Source organism: Dunckerocampus dactyliophorus, chromosome 11 (assembly GCF_027744805.1).
Source record: "Dunckerocampus dactyliophorus isolate RoL2022-P2 chromosome 11, RoL_Ddac_1.1, whole genome shotgun sequence".
NCBI lineage: Eukaryota > Metazoa > Chordata > Actinopteri > Syngnathiformes > Syngnathidae > Dunckerocampus > Dunckerocampus dactyliophorus.
This window is the reverse complement of record NC_072829.1, coordinates 13,544,916-13,567,825: the sequence shown is the minus strand read 5'-3', so window position 1 is coordinate 13,567,825 and position 22,910 is coordinate 13,544,916.

Sequence of the window (22,910 nt, the reverse complement as noted above, 5' to 3'; positions counted from 1 at the left end):
CTGAATAGCAACAAATGGCAACTGAAGGTTGACTTCCAAAGGCTGCTCAAATTCACAGAAGGCATCCACAACCTTATGTAATCCAGAATTAAAAGTAAGCCCAGATCAACAGGCAGGCCCTGATGGTTTAGTTCCCTCTAATCTTATTCTTCTTCCCATGCCAACAACTAATCCTTTTATGTGTAGTGTGTAGTGTGGTTAAACAGAGAAGGGACCACGGCTGCCTAATTTTAGCAACTTCATAACATTATCATGTTTCATTTTGCTTACATTTGCTCACCTGGTCTAGTAACACAGTGTGGCTTGTCGGTGTGCGCCACACCTGTGGTGTTTAGGGGGCGGCACCGAGCCTACCTATAAAACTAATGGGTGGCCAGCACACACTCTTTTCCATGACTTTCATGACGCCGTGGTGCGGTGGTGTGGCACTAAGCCAACCACAATTTCTTCGTGCAAACACGTGTCCCTGGGCGCTTCGCTGCGTTCCGGGGTATACTTGCTCGCTGTTTCGTTATTTTGGGGCTTTATGCCAGGGCTGACTAGACTGATTGCTTCCAAAGATGCTGGGTGGTTGTTGGGACCAGCCGGCTCTCCCCCTCGCTGTCACATGTTGTCACTAGCAGGTAAGATGCACCTCAATTTAAGTTTTTTAAATTATAGTGTGAATGAAAGACTGGCATCCTCCTTTGCAGCCGTTGCAAAGACTGCTACTCAAGGGTGCCGTTGCTTTGTCGGGATATGTAACAGCGTACAATCAAACTTTTTCTTCTCCCCAGAGCGGAGGCAGGCTGGTGTGGCCGACTTGGTGCCTGGGTGCCGCATCCAGGAGCGCTCCTAACCGAAAAGGGACCTCCTCTACTAGTGGAAATAATCAAGCACTCTTTTAATTGTAGTTTCTTTTTGATACAGTTACCAGTATGGTTAGTTTGATTTAGTTGTTTTCCTTTTGTTTTATATTACTTTGCATGTATTTTTTTGTTTACATTGGTTGCTGTGTTTTGTGTGATTTATTTTGTTGTATTGATTCATCATTCATTGCATTCCATTGTCAACGTGTATTTTATTCCCTATAGGCCTATATTGTTTTTATTATTGTAATAAAATAAAGTCAATTTATTTGTTACAGCCTTAGTCTCTATGTGGTGTCCAGACTTGATGTGACCTTCAATTAGGTTTGTTAGAGTTCTGGGGGCCCTTTCCTCCCCAGTGGTGTTGTCAGTGTGAATTCGCTTTAACTCAAATTGATAAACTGCCCCCCTCTGGCCACAACAGCAAAACTTTGAGTTAAAATATACACTGCACCCTGTTTTGCTTTTGTTGGTTTTTTTACACTGATCTCTTATTGTTTTGTTGGAGTCACAAAAGAATGTACAGTTGTCCCTCGCTACATCACGGTTCGAACATTGCGCCCTTACGCTATAGCGTTTTTTTTTACAAAGTAATTAAGGAATGAATGAATGAATGAATCGCTGTTTCGTGGCTGAATACGACCTATTATTAGTAAAACAAATATGCATATTTAAGCAAATTGTACCTATTTGTAGCCTAAATTAAGCATTTTCAAGTATAAAAATGGCTAAATGAACTAACTAAATGAACTAAAATAGAAATATAAGGCAGAAGAAGCCTTGTGAGTGGATGAAAAAGTGAATGTTGTAGTCTACATTGGTCAGTAGGTGTGAGACAAGGACCAGACGTGATCGCCAGAAAAGGCATTTATTGCAGGTTTAAATAATCTCACAACAGGCACAATAATAATAACATAATAATCAAAACAATAGCACTACGATTGGGGCCATAACCAACGACAAGCTAAAACTCAACTCTGAACCGCCGATATCACTTCCTGTCCCCCGCACATCTGTCCGCCCGCCACTAAGGCCTGCTAGGGAACACATTTACTGTGACACATACACATGAGCAGGAGTTTTATTTACGTCTTAAATGGCTTATTTACTCTTATGTCTACTATATTGTGTAATATGAGTGTAAAGCCATTTAAAGCCACCATTACATTACATTGATGAGACAATAGCCACCACAGAAAGTATGCTGTCTAGAAAAAAACAAGGAACTGCTAACGTGTGAGTCTATGTTATCATATTTGCTCTGATTATTATACTATATTGGGTAATACGAGTGTTAAAGTGACTATGGGGTGTCTAATATCTAGAGGGCTCTAATAATGTTAAAAAAACGTATTTAGAAGGTCTTAAACAAGTTTTCTATGAGATAACAAAAAAAATATTCCATTTATTAATGGCAACCTTTACGATCAAAAGAGCCATTTTTCCCCCTCACTTAAAACCAACATAAACTTTTAAAAGTTTAAATCTTACACCTTTTTATATTTTACCAGTTACAACAGCAGAATACAACAAATAGACATGCAGTGTGCGTGTGTTACAGATGCTAACTAGTGGGGTTGTGATAGTACGTTGGTTAAACTTTAAACAAATGTGCAGCACAGTGAAATGACAGCCTGTTTCTTTTAGCTCGCTGGCTAACTCTGTTGGTGGACTTATGTGGTCGCCAGTTTGAGCCTGTTGTGTGCATGACTAGACTGAGGGGGATGTATGTATTAATGGTTAGCTTACACGGGAGTAAAACACGTCTCAGTCATATCTCAACAAGATATCTCGAATACCTTCCTTGGGCTCATCCAATCACCGGTCAGAACTCAGCCAAGATGCATTCACGGTCTTCCACAAACTCAGATATTTTAACTCTGTGGAGGATTGTGGTGCATGTGTCTGGATCCCAGTATGCACAGGCGAGTGTGAGCAGAACAGTCTTTAATTGCTTCTATTTGCAGCTCAGGAACATAAAACGACGATGCCACAAGAACCAAAAGGGCATTGCGGAAAAACGGGAGCAAAAATAATTCCAACAAACACAAACCGGTCAGGCGGAGCTATACACGTACTGCAGGACCGGATGGCACCGAGGATGACCAACAGCAGAAGACATAGCAAGGGGACTGCACATGGCATGGAAGCTTATCCAGGAAGAATCACCGAGAATCACCGACTGCCATCCAGTCACCACAGGTGAGTATAAAAAGGGTGATGTAAACGAGGGACAGCTGTGCGTGTCCAGTAGCTTCGCCCAACTCGAGAACCTCTGGATCTGAACAGTAAACACAAAAGCAATAATTAAAACAAGAGAAAGGCAATCCAAATCAGCAAAATATAAACTGACCCAAAATACCAACCAGTGTCAATGCAGAGGGGCTCTGGAGCCGCGGGTTGCCAACCTCTGTATTAGGCCTTAGATGGACCAAATGTGGTTTGGTTTAGTGGTTTGGTCTGCAACATATCAGAAGAGGCAAAACTGTCCATCACTGTTTTACAAAATCAAAGCCGAAGAGTGTGAACATCTTGTTTTGCCTAAATCACAAATATAATAGGTCTGCTTTCATGGATGACTAAGAACATTTTAAAATATTCACATTTGAGAGGCTGAAATCAAAGGATATTTACATTTTTAATCAAAAAACGATTACTCGAATGCCGAAATAGTTGCTGATTGGACACTCGATTAATCACCAATTCAATGATTAATTGTTGCGGCTCTAATATGAAGTTAAATATGTAGTTTTGTCATGTAGTAGCAATAGTTTTGCTAAGTTTCATTTGGAGTGCAGACACTGTGTTCTAATTGTTACCTTTGCCAAGGAGCTCATGTTTTTATTGCTATGTCTTTGTTAGCAGGATTAGGAGTAATTTACGGTAACAAAGCAAGAGGAGGAAAATTTGGCTCATCGATTGTCCAGGACCGACAACAGAAATCCATTCCCTTTCAACAGGTTACTCACCACAATAACACAACACAAAAACAAGCAATGGAGCAATACATTTATACAGCCTTGGGGTGTCTATTCAAAGCTAACATATTTTTTCCCGTGTGTGCTGGAGACAAATGCACCAGTACAGAAAAGGTGAATGAGAGAATACTATGTGCTGCTGTGGTTACACAAGACACTGAGTGATGTACTGCCCAGGTTCCCAAAGTTGGGTATGCGTACTCCTAGGGGTATACAGATTGCCCCAGGGGGGACTGCTTAAAAATTAAAAATGGCTTGACTACATTAGCACCCAACACTGAGATTTACTCTGATACCTCATGTAAACAGCCACAGCAGGTAAGCAGTACAGAGCAGAAGAAAGGTGACAGTATGAAGTTGTTCATTGTTCTTCATTGTGCGTTGAATGAACAAATAAGTACGGTTGATGATGACGTGCATTGAAAGCGTTTAATCTTGAAGATTCTTCAAGATCCTTTCTACTGCACAGTATGAAGTGGCGTATGTGGGAGTATGTGGAAAGAGGATACAGCTGGCAATCTGCCCTGTACCAGCAAGATGCTACAAGGCACACGAAAACGCTGTATTCAGCATTTTTCTGCAGTCAGCTTGACAAAACTGCAGAGATAGTTTCATTCAATGGAAGATATTTACTTATTTTTATTGATTTAGGTATCTAAGACAAGAATTACATTTTTCGATATCCTAAAATTTATATACATGTTTGTCTTTTCTTGTGGTCTTCCACATTAACGTTGCATTAAGTCGCATGTTTAAAGAGTAATGCTTGATCTTACATTTTAATACATGGCCAGCAGTGAGGTGAAGAATTCATAAAATTTCCAAATCTTTGAAAGAGCAACATCGCTTCCTTTTATTGGACTGGATTCATTACATTGAAGTAATTAAAATACCTTAAAAGTTGGGATCATCACAATGTCTATAACTTACATGTACAGTTGTATTGGAAGGTATCTACTAAATTTAATTAGAGCTTGTTTAACAATTTTATGCAAGATTACATATTTCAGTTCATGTGGTTTGGTTAAAGCTAGTTCCAGCCCTCCTATAGACCTGTTCCAAAGGAGTGTTTGACCGAAATTTGAAGGTTTTTACCTATTGTAAAATTTGTTGTTGTTAAAGTTACATCTTCTACATATGCTAGTCCTCATCCTTACTATGTATACAAATATTATTGCATTACAAAAGTAAGTATATACAGTCAAACCTGTCTTAGCGGCCACCTTTATAGAAGGGCCACCTGCCTATAACAGCCACTGAAAAATCCCCCCCAGCAAATTTACATGTTATAAACCCTGTGTATAGCAGTCACCTGTCCAACGCAGCCAGCAGCCACCCATTTTGTCTCCCTTGGTCAATATCTGACTGCATATAGCAAATTACCAACTCAAGTAGAAGCTTCATGCACGAAAAAGTTTTGTTTTTTAATCAATGAAGGCGTCGTGTGTAGACTTTAATTACTGAGTCTTAGCTCAGTCACAATCATTCACAAGATCCACACAAAGTTGTTCAGTTGTTCCACATAAAAAAGCCGTCTTCTTTTGAGCTTGCTATTTCCTGGTCAAACATGTAACTTTAAGAGCATTTGCACCAAAACATTACCGCAAAGTAGGCTGGGAACAGGACGTGCTCCCAGCGACGCTACAATAAATTTAAAAAAAAACATATGCTAGCATGCATGCGGCAGCGGGAGCAAAACTGAGTTCTGTTGTATTTAACTGAAGTATTTTTCAGTTATCAGTTATTATTAAGCCTCTAGTTTCCTTTTAGTAAAAACCTTGGCTATGATTGCACTACATTGTCATGTAGACCTACAAAGTACACTTGGAAGAACAAGAGGTGAATAAATGTATTGCAACTGATGTGAAACTGATGAGGGGTAGGATTAAATAAGCTTTGCTTCTTCCTACTTCTTTTTGGACATGCGAAATTGTGAATTGTACTATGTGATGTGCTACTGTTTGACTCATGCATGTTCAGGATTAAAACCATGAACCATGATAATAACAAGCCTAGTAGTGCTGTACAACTTTTATCAGCAGTCCGCAGTGCCATCTACTGGTCAACATTATTATTATTATTTTTTTCCCTTTTTTTTTTTTCTTTTTTTTCCTCTACTGGTCAACATTCAAACTGGATGCCAACCTGTCTAAAGAGGCCACCTGTCTATAGCGGCCACTTTTGCAGACTCCCTCTAGTGGCCGCTATAGACAAGTTTGACTGTATATTAGATTATCACTTTGATCGACTGAAAATGATTTTCATGCAACTTCTGACTGTCAGCTTGTGACTCAGCTTGTGATTTCATGAGGAGTGGAGAAGGAAACAGTTGCAGTCAGCTGAAAAAAAGAGCGAAATGAAGAATAAACTACAGTATTTGAGTAAGTAATATATTGTAAGTCCTATATTATGTAAGCAACTTTATTTCATGTTCAAAGTTTCTTTCTTTCAATTTTTAATTTCTTTTTACAGGAAGTAGTGAGGAGACTACACAATGCCCAAGATGACCCAACAACAAATATTGTACTGAATTGTAAAAGTCTTGTATGCTATGCCAGCTTGCAGGTCTTTTTTCCCGACGAATCACAGACTTCCTTTGTTCTCTTGTGTATCTTCACCCCACAACACAAAGGTAACGAGGAGACCATATTGGGTGAGTTACATCGTCCTTGTGCAATCTAAAAGTAACTTGAAGTGAACATGTTGTCTTCCTGATACAGTATCTTGAGTTTATTCTTTTTATTATGATTTACATTTTTGTTTTTTTACTTATTAACTGAACTCTTTCCTTGACAGCCTAGCGCAAAACATATTTTGAAAATGTTTGATGACGTTTCAAGAGCTAGGAGGACAGTCTTAAAGAAAGGAGAGCGCAGAAAGAAAGGAAACAAGAAACAAAAGGAACCGAAGAATAATTTTATCTCTCCATGTTTTTCTTTGGCGCTACCCTATCTGATGTGTTCATCGCTCAAACTTAATTTTTTTGTCTGTGCTTTTGCAGATCTACAAAGCCAGGAGTGGTGTCGTTCATAGCATTGAAGAGGCTGTATGGAAAAGAGCTACAATGGATGTCATGTCAGAGGAGGAGAACGCCATCTTGGACGCAAAGCCCGAGTGGGTCATACGACCTCCACATCGTAGCGGCGAATTAATAGCACTGTGCGGTGTGCTGCTACAACGATTTGAAGGGGACAAAAATTCCGTTGCATGTCATCACCAAAGAGTTGCACTAAATGCCTCCAACGGCATGTGGGGTCAATGAGGTGGTCTTCTTACGTGGTGCTGTGACTATTTAGTGAGATCTTTTGTTTGTTGAATGGATGCACAGACTATGTTAGAAAGCGCACAATTGTGCATGTGTAAGTAAATTTATGATTTCACGAATAATGTACAGCCACTTTGTTCGGAGGTCCTTGAACACACCATGTGAGACTTATGTGTATGACATTCTCCGACGCTGCAAATCCAAACGTTTATTTTCCATTGTTCCTTTTCACCTCGTCCTTCTTCGTCCTTCTCTCACAAATGTTAATGTGCGCAAATGCACAGAGATGAGGTTTAATAATCGTAGCTCTGTGCTCCTGTGCATTTTCGCTTGGTTCATAATCTTACGTATGCTATATGTGCTCATATGTCCATTTGGCTCAGTAATAAGCCTCACATTGAATGAATTTGTTTATTGAAGTCTGTACGTTATGTGCCTTTGTTTTCATAATTATTTATAATTACAACGTTTACGTGTAACATTAGTTGCATTGTACTGATTACTTCCATGTTGTTGCAAATCAAAGCACAGCCAAAGAACATAAAGATCAGTTCACCACATTTTACACACACCTTGTCACCAACTGTTGTAAATCCAGCAAACAGAAGACAAACCTGCAAGGAGATATATTACACTTCAAAAACCCTCTCTATTTTAAATTAGTAGCCTATGTGTGCAGCTCAAAAATAAGACACATTATTTTTTTTATATAATGTCATAATATATAATATACAGTATTTAATAATCTATCAATGTTGTCTCGTTGTGTGGTTTTATGGTTATTTAGGCTGAATCCCAATTCTACCCCTCGTCTTACCGCTTACCCCTAGTTTTGCACGTTCATGAGAATCAAGTGGTGTCCCAATTCTTCTTAAAATGAGGGGTCAAGGGTAAGTGCTCAGGGGTATACACCTCTTCAGAGCAAACAAATTAGAGTCCTCATATCTGCTTCAAGTAACTTTGCGTGAAAGTTATGTTATTCTTGGTGGTAAAGTGATGCAAAAAAGTTAGAAGACAAAGAAAACGTAAAACAAAGTTGGGTCTTTCGTGTTGGCTGTAGTTCCAGTGAAGTACAGTGGTGGGTTTTTTTGCATGTTTGTCACACCTGTTTGACATCATCAAATCTAAATATGAGTCAATGAGAACACAACTGAGCACAAAATGCAGTTTTAAAATGAAACTTTTGATTATTAAGGGAGAAAAAAAATCCAAACATGCACGGCCTTGTATGAAAAAGTGATTGCACCCCTTGTTAAAACATAACTGAGATTAATTGAGATCTATCAGTTTGGAAAACGTTACAAAACCATTTCTAAAGCTTTGGGACTTCAGCAAACTACAGTGAGAGCCATTATTAACAAATGGCGAAAACATGGAGCAGCGGCAAACCATAAGTGGCCGGCCAACCAAATTACTTCAAGAGTGCAGCGACAACTCAGCCATGAAGTCACAAAAGACCCCACAACAACATCCAAAGAATTGCAGGTCTCGCTTGCCTCGGTTAAGGTCAGTGTTCATGACTCCACCATAAGAAAAACGGGGCTGACAAAAATGGAACTTTTTGGAAGGTGTGTGTCCCATTTTATACGGCATAAAATTAACGTGTCATTTCAGAAACAGAACATCATACCAACAGTAAAATATGATGGTGGTAGTGTGATGGTGAGCTGTTTTGCTGCTTCAGGACCTGGAAGACTTGACCTCAAGCTGAAACGAACTTGGGTTCTGCAGTAGTACAATGACACAAAACACACCAGCAAGTCCACCTCTGAATGGCTGAAGAAATACAAAATTAAGACTTTGGAGTGGCCTAGTCAAAGTCCTGACCTGAATCCTATTGAGATGCTGTGGCATGACCTTAAAAAGGTGGTTCATGCTCGAAAACAATGTGGCTGAATTACAGCAATGAGTGGGCCAACATTCCTCCATAGAGACTCATTGCAAACATTATCGCAAACGCTTGATTGCAGTTGTTGCTGCTAAGTCCGGCCCAGCCTGTTATTAGGTTTAGAAGGCAATCACTTTTTCACACAGGGCCATGTAGGTTTGGATTTTTTTTTTCCCCATAATAAAATGTTTTGTGTTCAGTTGTTTGTCATTGACTAGCATTCAAATTAGTTTGATGATCTGAAAAATTTAAGAGTGACAAACGTGCAAAAAAAAAAAAAAATCTGAAAGGGGGGCAAACACTTTTTCACACCACTGTATACACCAATAAGATTCAATTTGGAGGTCAATGCATATATAGCATAGGACTTTTTCACCTATTATAGCAAAAAGCAATGAAAATGCTGAGTGTTGTCATGGTTATAATATAACCAGAACAGTGTTGGGTACATACGATAAAATATGGAACTATAACTTACTTCCTTGGCAATCTCTTCATCTTTTATTGCACTTCTTGATATTACTTTCTCAAAGCTAGTGTGTGGTTCTCCAAAGATGTAGACCGCATGTGAAACATGAATAAAAAGTAAATTAGAAGTACAGGTTACTAAGCCCGAGACTCCCGTTTCTCTCCCTGAATGGAAATGGATGAAAGAATCCCTTCATCACTACTTAACAATTGATGCAGATTCAACAGGGGAAACTGCCGAAGGGGAAGGTGCCAAGGAGGTGCAATTTCATTCATTCTTATCGGAATATCCCTAGGATTAGTGAAACATTCCTGGGCAAATCACGGTTGATTCCAAAAAGCAAAGTGAGCAGATGGTCTGCTGGTAAAATATGGAGGCATGGTGAAAAGATGTTTTTGTACTGCACAGCAGAAGTAGACCAAAATAGCAGCTTATGATTTGAAAGCACATTCAAACAACTGGCATGTGTAAAACAGGCAAGGCAGCAGAGGTAAACAAAGTCCTCTGGGATTAGTTTTGTCAATCTGTCAACAACTGACCACTTTTAACTCGCAACCTAATTTTTATCTGTTGTTTCGTTTGTTTCTCTTTAAAACTTTAAACGACTCTAAAAAAATAACGTCTTTCTTTAATATTTGAACTTTAACCATAAAACCCACAAAATAGAATCAAGTCCTATTCCATTATTCCTGGCTGTGGTATTCAGATGACCAGGACTGCTTTGAACGCTTCGAGCCCCACGGGACACTCACTCAAATGACGTTATTTTTCCTCATAATATTACGACATTAGTTTAATAAAATTACGACTTTTTGTCATTAAATTACAATTTTTTTTTTTTATTACTTGGACTTTTTTCATTTTCAAATTTTCAAATATTCTTAGAATGTGCCACAACCAATAAAAAACACACAACACGTGCGTTCCTCATTTCCTCACCGGAGCTGTTACCTAGAGTTTACTTACCTGTTTATATTCCTATCGTGTTGTTTTCCCACACAGCCTTTGTTCCTGTTCTTTTGTGAGTTCCTGCATCTGTGCAGTTAAAGAACTTTTGTTTGCACACCACCGCCTCTTCTCTGCTCTGCCCTTCTCAGCTTCCGACAGCTCCGCCCGAACGTGACACAAAGCAACAGGCACGTGTGCACTTGAGCATCTGATTGAGCCTTCCTGTGTTCTTCCCAGGGAGGCGCAGCACTGCAGGTGGCTAAGATGGGACCTGGGGTTTCAGGCCTTTCCAGGGAGAGGAAGAGTCTTCCATGGGTTAGCTTCGATCACAGGCTCTGCATCGATGCCATGGGGTGTCTCGGGGCGTGCCAGGCGAGCTCAAAACCTGTAATCAGGTGGGGACAGGCTTTGAATTGTTTTTGTTGTGGTGTATCACTGTCAATAAAATGTAGATTGGATCAGTTATTATTACGACAATCAGCAAGGTTTGTGAAATATATCAGTTAAGGGTGTTGCAGAGCAACTGGCTGCTTCTCTTCTAGCCTTATGGGCAGAACAGAACAGCACAAGACATCAAAGTCTTCTTCTTCTTTTCCTTTCGGCTTTTCCCTTCAGGGGTCTCTACAGCGAATCAATTGCCTCCATCTAACCCTGTCTTCTGCATCCAACTACCTTCATGTCCTCTTTCACTACATCCATAAACCTCCTCTTTGGTCTTCCTCTAGGCCAAAGAGGAAGGCCTCTCGGCCTCCTGCCTGGCAGTTCCAAACTCAGCATCCTTCTACCTATATATTCCCTATCTCTCCTCTGGACATGTCCAAACCATCTCAGTCTGGCCTCTCTGACTTTATCTCCAGAACCTCTAACATGTGCTGTCCCTCTGATGTACTCATTCCTGATCCTATCCTTCCTGGTCACTCCCAGAGAGAACCTCAGCATCTTCATCTCTGCTACCTCCAGCTCTGTCTCCTGTCTTTTCCGCATTGACACTCTAGACCAAACAACATCGCTGGTCTCACACCAATTTTGTACACCTTTCCTTTCATCCTTTCATTTTAGCTGAAACTCTTCTATCACACATCACACCTGACACTTTTCTCCACCCGTACCATCTTTCCTGTACACGCCTCTTCACCTCTTTTCCACACTCTCCATTGCTCTGGACTGTTAGTTATTCAATAGTTCCCTTACTCAAGGAGTGAGTTGGTCATCATTTTAGATGTTCCAGAGTTTCAGTTATTCAAGAAACTAGATCGTATAGTTCAGTGGTTCCCTAACTTTTTACAGTGGCGTAGCCCTTCAGACACTTGACCTGAAGCCATGTACCCCCTGCACACACTTAAAAAACATATTTTGATATGAATTAACTAGAAATATTGAACACAATTAATTTGTATTAATTTGATAGTAATTTCGTGTCAAAATTGTGTATTTTGGATAATGTTTCACATGACGTTTCACATGAGCACTAAAAAATAGATAAGTAATCACCCAACATGTGTTTTACAACTATTGAAAATAGTTAATTGGTTAATTAATTTTAAAGTAAATCTGAGTTAAAGTGTGTATTGTGTCTGGTTACATTTTGATAAAATTTCACATGAGCACTGATAAATAAATAATCTTACATATGTTTTTTCCAGTCTGAAGCTGGCATTCTTCCATTTGAATGGCTTGAATTTGAGTATCATATTTTCTTGCCCACTGACTCTGGCTATGGTTTAAGTCTGCATAATAATTTATTACCAAATTGAAGGGGAAAGTTTAACAATCACGGTAATGCAGTATCTGAAGTACAAAAATATATACAACCAGCGATTAAACCCCACTCACAGTGACAGGTTTTCACCGCTGCAGCAAGTGGAGATTGGAACACCAGTATAAATAAAATCTTTGAGATTAACACTATTAATGCACAAAATAATCATCAAGCTTACTTATTTGTTCACATGATGTACACAGAGCAATGAACAACATTGTGTGTCCTTCTTGCTTTCTGCTCCGTTCCCCATTGCGCCGTGAGGCATTCAGGAGCACTCGTAGTTGAGAGTATTTAGGCACTAATTGTTTAAAATTTTTATTCATGTGCCCCCTATTACAATTGGCGTAACCCTGGTACTTTGAGAACCTAGGGTATAGTGTAAATCAGGCAGTATTGAATATTTTAGCTACCGCCATTTACATTACATTATGCAAAGACTCCCATATTAAAGGTTGCAGTTAAACACTGTTGTAGTCATTCCCTGCAAACAATAGTTAAATACTGCAGCAAACCAGCTCAGCATCAGCCATACTATTAGCTATAGGAAGGGACCAGTCCAGCTGAGATGATTTTAACCCGGGGGAAGAATTTGAGGGATGAGACAGTTCCAGTGCATCCAGGCGATCACAGGCGGGGAAGAGATTGGATGACCATCTACTTCATGCATGTGACTTGCCAGGTCACCAACTGTGCCAAGTCACCAGCTCATCTCCCTCCAGTCCCTCCAGATGACATCGTGCTGATCATCGTCGGGTGATTGAAGAAAGGGACTGATGACGGCCAACACCGTTCTTACAGGGGCACAATAATCCTCTGGGCAGTTATAAGTCACACACATCCCTTCTTTATCACCAAACTGGATGTGTGACACCCTGATTCAATTAGTCAATCTGCACTCACGGCAGACTCGGTACAACACTCTTCACCTTCACCAATGTTCCCTCACATCACAAGCTTGCCCCACTGAACATGGAGCATCATGAACGTTACTATCCATTTAGACTTACAGGGTTATATGGGTTTAGAGGTTCACTGTACATGTTATGCGTCTCTTTCACCACATTTCTGGTATGGGCTCCAAATTGATAATTGGTTTCCTCAAATTAAACTTCCTTATTGACTAAAGTCGTATCTCCTTATATTTAATTAAGTTTTATGACTGTTTATATGATCAAAGCGGGGAAATGTAATGGAAATCTTATGTTACCATTAGGCCAATTGATCTGAACAAGTACTGTATAGTATTTCTTCTAATATATATTAATGTCACAATGATTTGATAGAACACACCTTGTTATGACGGCGTCGTGTAGCCAGTAACAGGATCACAAGATGCAGAGATGAGGCAGTTTCCATCTAACAAAAATTTATTACAAGTCCAAGCAAAAAAAGTACAACAGAACAAAAAATATAAAAATGTAAAAAGTACAATAGAAATACTTCCGGACCTAGCCACGAGAATAATACAACAACAAAAGAAAAACTAACTAAAAGCGCTGCTAATATGGAAGTAGCAGGAGAGGGAAAAAAAAAAGCCAACAAAAAAACACTGCTAAGGAACAGGAAGGTAACAAGACTAGGAGTGCAGGTATACGTGAGCATGAGGAGACAATCTGGCAACAGGTAAGAGAAAGAACAGGGTCTAAATCAGGGGTGTCAAACTTGTGCCATGGAGGGCCGAGACACTGCAGGTTTTCTTTCCAGCCAGTCACTACAGCAGGTGATTTTAATGATCAACACCTTCAGTTTGAGGGAATGAGCTCATCAATTAAATTACCTGCTGAAGAAACTGGTTGGAGAGAAAACCTGCAGCGTCTCGGCCCTCCATGGCACGAGTTTGACACATGTGGTCTAAATAGTCCAGGTGAGTAATTGCTTGTAGGTGTGTCATGAGCTCCTCCCCGTGAGCAGGAAGTGTGCTGGAACAGACAACAAGTAGAGGGCAGCAGAGCAGCACCACAACTCATGCCAATTTGCTTGTTTCTCCAAGTTTCTCCAATGGCGTTTCCACATCAACAGGTTTTGATCAACCCAGAATAGATCCTTGCACCAGATGAAGTCATGATAATGTTTATATAACTATGCTTCTGTCCTGTCCTGCCACTTACAGCAGACTCTCAAGGATCTGTTTCAACTGTCTTCCCCTTCTGCAGAATAAATATGATAAAAGACAAATTTGTTGTTGAGCAGTTTATTTCTTCTCTCCACCGGTATTAACGTAAATTTTCCACGACATTAGTTAAATCTTCTATGTGTTTCAGGGCATAAAATAAATTCCTTTAATTATATTCTAAATCTTCCATCCCCATAAAATATGTGTTTTTGATCTTGGGGAAAAGTATATCAAGCACTTACAAGCACGTGGGGGCCACACAAACTACTGAGAATCATTTTGAGTTGCTACAATGACAGTTTGGCAAAATGGACCAGTGTGCTGCATCATTTTTTCACTTTCATTTTTGGGGTGTCTTTGATTTCCCCCCTCTATAGGGTAATCATTTTCATTTCTATCAAATGATGTGGCATCATTTTGTTACTAATACATCACCCACTTATTATCAGGAAAGATATTCAAGATCATTTTTCCCCCAGTTTAAATCTGCTGTGTTTTCCAAGTGTTCCTTTAATTTTTTTGAGCAGTATATTATGTTCAAGAGACTCGTTGATCTGCGGGTTTTAGAATTACACTGAACACTAATTGATGCATTATGTGCTTTGTGTGTCACATCTATACAAAAAAAAAAAATCTCCTTTTCAGCACAAAATAGGTTTGTTTAGATAGAGCCTAACAACAGGTTAAAATCAAATCAAGAGCCATATCATTTGGATGGCTTTGTTAATAATTAATAGTTCTTCTAGTAATTTTCTGTGATGACAGGCTCAAAGTGACTAAATCAAGCACATCGTAATTAGTTGGGAAAATTCACAAGAAATGGTCTTCTTAGTGGATGCAGTAGTTTTTTCAAATGAATGATATGAAAGTGGCAGACTAAGAAAGTGAGAAGATTTGCTATGCCAAGACAGGAGATAGTGTCAATGAGAGGACACTAAGGTGAAATGTAAGAAAGAAGTACATTCTTTTGTGCAGTTTTCTTGGTGACACATTAGGCGATGTGGGGCTTTCACTATGAACCTGCGATTTTAAACTGTCCTATCAAAAAGTTCCCAGTGCAGCAGTGGATCGCTTACAAGGCCGTAAATGTTTGATGTGGCTCTTGTCAGGTTGGATTTATCATCCTCTGCGCTGTAAATCGGTTCTCTTTGCAGACCATATGGCCAAGCGTAGCGTGCCCAATCTCAACACTGATTTATTTACCATTGTCTTATGTGTGCGAGGAAGAGAAACATGGCCGAAAATCAGTTCTTGCGCAATGAGAAGTATCAGTCCTATGGTGTATTTATGGTGGCTTTCACATCCACAGTATTGGATCAATAGTAATATCATATGCAGCATATTCATATCCACGGTAAAGCTTTCATAACACCACTGTACACTACCTTCTTAGCAACTTACAATGCAATATCTGTCTTTGTCCAACCACATTGTAATGAGCAGCACTTTTGGTATGTGTTCTTACATGAATGAGGCATGAGATGGCAACGACATGGTATGGTTAAGTCAAGGTGCATCATACAAGGCTAACACCGGACTGGCAATGAGACTGTTTTTAAAAAACAAATTGACACCAACTCTGCGATTGGCTGGCGACCAGTACAGGGTGTACCCCGCCTCTCGCCCAAAGTCAGCTGGGAGAGGCTCCAGCATACCCGCGACCCTAGTGTGGATAAGCAGTATAGGAGATGGATGGATGGATGGAAATTGATATCAACTGTCTCTGTGGCACAGCTACAGATGAGGGAATTGTAAGTACAGTGGAACCTTGGTGGGCATCATTAATGCGTTCCAGAAGGTCTGACTCCAGCCGAAACATGCTCAAACCAAATCAGTTGTTCTCATAAAAATAACGTAAATCCAAGCAACCAAACATTAAAGTTGTTAATCTCTCACCAATTTGCATATACAAAATTAAGTACTGCTTGTTCTGTTTCAGTTTATGAAAAACTTGCAAGAAAATATCACATTTTAATACAGTCAAACCTGTCTTAGCGGCCACCTTTATAGAACGGCCACCTGCCTATAGCAGCCACTGAAAAATCCCCCGCAGCAAATTTACATGTTATAGACCCTGTGTATAGCAGTCACCTGTCCAACGCAGCCAGCGGCCACCCATTTTGTCTCCCTTGGTCAATATCTGACTGCATATAGCGGCAAAATTACCAACTCAAGGAGAAGCTTCATGCACGAAAAAGTTTCGTTTTTCAATCAATGAAGCCGTCATTTGTAGACTTTAATTACTGAGTCCTAGCTCAGTCACAATCATTCACAAGATCCACACAAACTGTCAGTTGTTCCACATAAAAAAGCCATCTTCTTTTGAGCTTGCTATTTCCTGGTCAAACATGTAACTTTTAAGAGCATTTGCACCAAAACATTACCGCAAAGTAGGCTGGGAACAGGACGTGCTCCCAGCGGCGCTACAATAAAAAAAACACAAAAAAAACCCGCTAGCATGCATGCGGAAGCGGGAGCAGAACTGAGTTCGGTTGTACTTAATTGAAGTATTTTAGAATGTACTCACGTTATTTTTGATCAATCCTCATCCACAAATCCATCAAAGTCCTCATCTTCTACATTCGACACAAACAAAGCTGTCTTCTTTTCCGTTCGCTACTAGTCTGTTAACTTGTCAGTGTTATTCAGCTCCGAAGCAAAGAAGGAAACTTCCTGTTTCTTCTGCCAACTTTATTTATTGAACGCGGCCACCAGACAGCAGCTCAGAACACACACATCTCTCAACATCGTCTCTCCTTCATGCTTGCCCACAAGGCAAAGGTTAAACAAGCCCCACTACATAGCTGTCCAGCCAATGCCTGTAAGAAATGACACCGTTTACTTCCTGGTGTGCACTGGTCAATACTGTAATGCCGCTTGTTGTGGGGAAGGAGAGACTCGCCGATGCACTTTAATGGTTTTATTAACAGCGGAGAACACTGCAGGACTTTACATCCACGCCAACATAAACACACTTCCCAACTCTCTCGAAAGTCACAGCTAGCACTGAGCCTAGCTCTCCTGCTCGGGACGCCCACCGTCACTTCCCGTCACTTCCACTCTGCCGTATAAAAAGTAAAATATTAAAAAGAAGCGTAAGACTTTACTAGCACAGCTTTGTTCTGTGGGTCGTGGATATATTCTACCAGTTATTGTTAAGCCTCTAGCTTCCTTTTAGTAAGTAAAAAACCTTGGCTATGATTGCACTACATTGTCATGTAGACCTACAAAGTACACTTGGAAGAACAAGAGGTGAATAAATGTATTGAAACTGATGAGGGGTAGGATTAAATAAGCTTTGCTTCTTCCTACTCCTTTTTGGACATGCAAAATTGTGAATTGTACTATGTGATGTGCTACTGTTTGACTCATGCATGTTCAGGATTAAAACCATGAACCATGAACCATGATAATAACAAGCTTAGTAGTGCTGTACAACTTTTATCCGCAGTCCGCAGTGCCCTCTACTGGTCAACGTTATTATTATTATTTTTCCCCCTTTTTTTTCTTTTTTTTCCTCTACTGGTCAACATTCAAACTGGACGCCAACTTGTCTATAGAGGCCACCTGTCTATAGCGGCCACTTTTGCAGACTCCCTCTAGTGGCCGCTATAGACAAGTTTGACTGTATATTGCATGGCAGCAGGGCACAGTTGACTGGAATCTCAATGGTAGCATTTAGATAAAAATACTCAAATGTATGTACTTATTGTTGTACTTATATTGATAAACTCTTGATTTGCATTTTGTATGAGAAAATAAAGACGTTTTAAATCAAAGGTTTGGAAAAAAAATTCTGACTTTTTTTACATGCTTTTTACGCGTCTCAGTGTGTTGAACAAGTAAGTGCCTCACTGTTTCTTTAGTTTTTCAGTCATCAAAAAATGATATTGTGCACGCTATTTATTACAATTTATGATGGTGAGGCTTTTTCTGTGAATTTACGTTTTCACAGCTTTACATTTTTGGTGTTTGGGCTGACCAGGATGTGATGTAATGGCGACGTAATTTGACATAACACAGAGTGGATGAGCCATGCTTCATACTGCGTGTGAGACTCATCACTGTGTTCTTCAATTTCTCCCAAAAAATTAATTAAATAATAAGTGATTTTCATATGGCTATGGCTTCAAATCAATGCAGCCTAGGGGTGTCACGAGACGAGACGATACACAAGAACAAAATGAGATTTTGACATTACTTTTAAGAAAAGTAAAATGAAAAAATATTAAAAACATACATTGCAATCTACTACGTTGCACTCTTCTGCACTCTGTGTGTATGCTAACGGCTCCTCCTCCACCCACGGAGACAAAGAGCCTGTATGACTGACAAAAAGGCTCAGTCCATTCATGCTGTTGTTCTATGGAACAAACGCGCCAAGGTGTTAAAACTAGTGCCAGAGTGAATACTCTTCCTGTCTGTTTGGAGGCGGGAGAGGAGGAAAACAGACACGCATGCACATGGCAATATATTGAGGCCGGCAAAATGATCGAGTTCATTTTCATTTATTGTGTGATTACGTCTGTGTAGGCTCTCAGTCGTACAGGAGTTGTCCATCGAGGAAAAGGCTTCTTGAGACGTCATCTGTACTTCTGTGAAGAAGGTGTCGGACGTTTCGCTCCTCATCCGAAGAGCTTCGTCAGCAAACTAATAAGTGCTGGTAGCTGTATTTAAGGCCTAAGCTACCAGCACTTATTAGTTCGCTGACGAAGCTCTTCGGATGAGGAGCGAAACGTCCGACACCTTCTTCACAGAAGTACAGATGACGTCTCAAGAAGCCTTTTCCTCCATATTGTGTGATTACTTAATTATTGTTCCAAGACTAGTGCCATTTAGACATAGACATTTTTTTTCTGAACAAGAACTTTTCTCACGTTTTAATCATTGCGAGATCTTGTGACACAAGATCTTGAGACACCCCTACTGTAGTCTGTGCGTCATACCCCTCGAAGTGACGGCACACTCGCTGGTATGCTTTTCGGGAGAATCAGCATATAAATCATTGAATAAAAGGGATAAATGAACATTTGAAGGTTACTTTGAAGACCTGATTCAAAGACACAATATGGTAGTGAGATCAACACGGACACCACCTTCGTGTTTTGCCTTGACTTATTTCTTGAATTCAATAGTGCTTCTCACCTCATTTCTGCTTTTCTTGTGATCACAGCTGCACAATAACCCAAAATGGAGCCGAAGACAGTTCAAATGCTAGCATTTTGATAAAGAAGATAACTGTGTGAGCAAAAAAATTACAGCGTCAACCGCTGATGGAGCTAACTTCCGGTTCTTGTTTCCATGTATCAGCAAGCTAATAGGATGATAGCAAGGCCATTTTGTGATTACAAATACATTAGGAACTAGGGATGAGCGAGTACACCACCATCTGTATCTGTTCACCCATCTAAATTATCTGTATTGTAGCTGTACTTGGAGTGGGCATGGCACAAACCTGAAGTGAGCGTGGTTGACCGGAAATAGGTGGGGCTTAAATCTGTACTTATTTTATCTGTAATTATTTTAAACCTGAAATTGACATGGTTTGGTCAGAAGTTGCCATATTTATTGTTTATTTTTAGGCTATATATTTGTACTGTGTATGTGTGTAAGTCAGGGGTGTCAAACATACGGCCCGCGGGGCGGATCAGGCCCGCAGACAGTTTAATGAGGCATGCGAGCTGAAGTATAAAAATGAGCTGCAATTTTTCTACTTGTGTCCACTGGATGGCGCAATAGCAATTGCGTTAAGCCAGCAAACTGCCTATACCGGCGCAGTTCAAGAAGGTCAAGGAAGTGCAAGCAGCTACTTTGTGTTTTGCCCGCGCTATTGATTATGGCTTCCAGTTTTAACATTATGTGCTTTGGCACCCTCATTGCCTTAAAATGTCTCTGTCAAAAAAGAGAAAAGTGGACGCAGAGTGAGTGTCGAGTGTGTCAAGAAAAATGGTTGTCCTCCTATTTATTCACGGAAGTGAACGGGAAAGCTGTATGTTTGTTGTGTTCACAGCATGTTGCAGTGCTGAAAGAATATAACCTTCGTCGCCATTATGTGAGTCTTCATGCTGACATGTTGGCGTGTCTGAAGAAACAGCAGTCTTTGTTTACTCACAGCCGAGACATCAGGGACGCTGCAGCGAAAGCTAGAAAAACCATTTAGTGAGGGTGAATTTGTAAAAACACGCATGATGCGGAAAACATGCGGAAATTGTGTGCTAAGAAAAGCGCCAGGCTTTTGCAAATACCAGCCTGACAAGAAACACAGTTACAGACAGGATTTCAGATCTTTCAGTGGATTTGGACAACCAGTTAAAGCACAAAGTGAAGTCATTTATTGTGTTTTCAATTGCCATTGATGAAAACACGGACATTACCGATGTTGCACAACTGGCCATTTTCATCCGCGGAGTTGATGACGCATTGACCGTCACCGAAAAGTTTGTGGAGTTGGTGCCAATGACAGATACAACAGCAGCTGATATTTTCACTGCACTCGTCGGCGCGCTGCACAGGGTGGGAGTGGACTGGTCCCGCAAAGTCAGCCTGGCTACAGATGGTGCGCCTTCAATGACAGGGAAAAAAGCAGGTGTTGTGACAAAGTTCACAGCGAAAGTGCAATCTGCAAATGGAGGACATGATTTTTGGACTTTTCACTTATTTTGCACTCGGAGGCTTTGCAAGTCATTAAAGATGGATAACATCATGAAGGTGGTCATTCAAACTGTTAATTTCATCCTATCCAGAAGCCTAGATCACCGTCACTTTGACAGCCTTCTAAGAGAGAAAGACCACATCTATTGCCTGCCATACCACACTCAGGTAAGGTGGTTAAGCTGAGGTGCTGTGCTGAGGCGTTTCTTCGATATACGAGAAGAAATTGAACAGTTCATGGAAGAAAAGGGCAATCCAGTGTTAGAAATTCATTCTGCAAAATGGATGCAGGACCTTGCATTTATGGTGGATGTTACAGAGCACCTGAATAACTTGAACAAACAGCTGCAAGGGTGCAACAAAGTTGTCACGCAGTATTATGACAGCATATGCTCTTTCAAGTTGAAGCTGTCATTGTGGGAGGCGCTACTCGTCAGTGGTGATGCAGTTGACTTGCCCTGTCATGTGCCCTTGCGATGTGTGCGCGACCCAATATGTCGCAGACATGAAGCGGTTCAAAGATAAAATAACAGCACTGTTATGGGAGTTTGAGCAGCTTTCAGATTTTTGGTGAACTAGAGAAAGACTTCAAAGTTTTTTGCTCGCCATCTCCGTAAATCCCTCTGGTCTGCCCGTCAACATCCAACTTGAAATAAAAGACTTGCAGTGTGACTCAAATTAGCTGCAGCTGGCTTGGACACATTTTATCAGAATCTCTTGCCAGGTTACCCCAACTTGACAGCCCTCACTGCAAAACTGTTATGCATGTTTGGAACCACATATCTTTGTGACCAAGTTTTCTCGGTAATGAGCATAAATAAAATAAAGCTGCGCTCAAGGCTCACACACAAGCACTTGAATCACACCCTGTGGTTGGCTGTCATTCAGGATGTGACACCTGATATTGATGCTCTGGTAAAAGCTAAAAGATAGCAGGTATCAGGAGTCAAACAAACAGTGCAACCCCACTTAAAGTGCTGCATGAGAAACCCTGATATAGTTCTGTGATATACTTCTGTGAATCACTGAGGCATTGTGCGTTTGTGTGGTCTTTGTCCTTGGAATTTTCTAATAACCTGAGGTTATGATGAATAGTGATGTTTTGCTTGCATAATTTTGGACACTTTAATTACATTTTTTTATTTGTTTTATTCTAATCATGGTATATAATATATACCATGATTTTACCATAATCGGCCCACTTGGGAGTACATTTTCCTCCATGTGGCCCCTGAGCCAAAATGAGTTTGACACCCCTGGTGTAAATGATCAAAAAGACTTTATTATTTAATAATTTTTTTAATGATCTATGTGAAGTTGGTGATTCATGCAAACATCCAGTGATGGCGATCAGGGAAATAATCTGTCAGCCTTGTTGACGGTATTTTTCTCAAAAGCACTCCGTTCAGTACTACAAGCAATGTTTTCCAACTGACTTTATATCACCAGCCGAATTAGAAGCAAGCAGATGAGAAAAAAACAAAAAAAAACACAGGCAGGGACTGACGCAACACGAGACGTTTACAGCTCTGTCTTGTCAAATGTACCACGAATGTTATAAAACAAGGTTACCAACTAACTTTAAATATTGAGCTGAGGAAAACTGAGTACTAATTTGAGCAACGTGAGCTGGAGTCAAGCCACTATCTGTGTATGAAAGAGTGAGGCATGGGTCCTCTCTGGCTGGGCTGCAGCCTGCAGCAAGTCTGCCTAGAGAGGGGCGGTTGCTGTGTGTGACTGGCCAATCACACAGTGAGAATAGTAAATACATAAGTAGTTACCCAATAAGGATTTTCCTTCAGCACGAGTACAAATAATGACAAGCTGTACTCATTTCATACTCGTACTCGGCAAAAATACATTATCTATAACGAATACTTGTCTAAAACGAGTACCCAGCTCAGTCCCGTTAAGAACACAGTTGGCGTTGCGTGCCATGTTGTACGCTAACAGGAAAGTGTACACAAACCGAGGCAAAATTTTGTCAT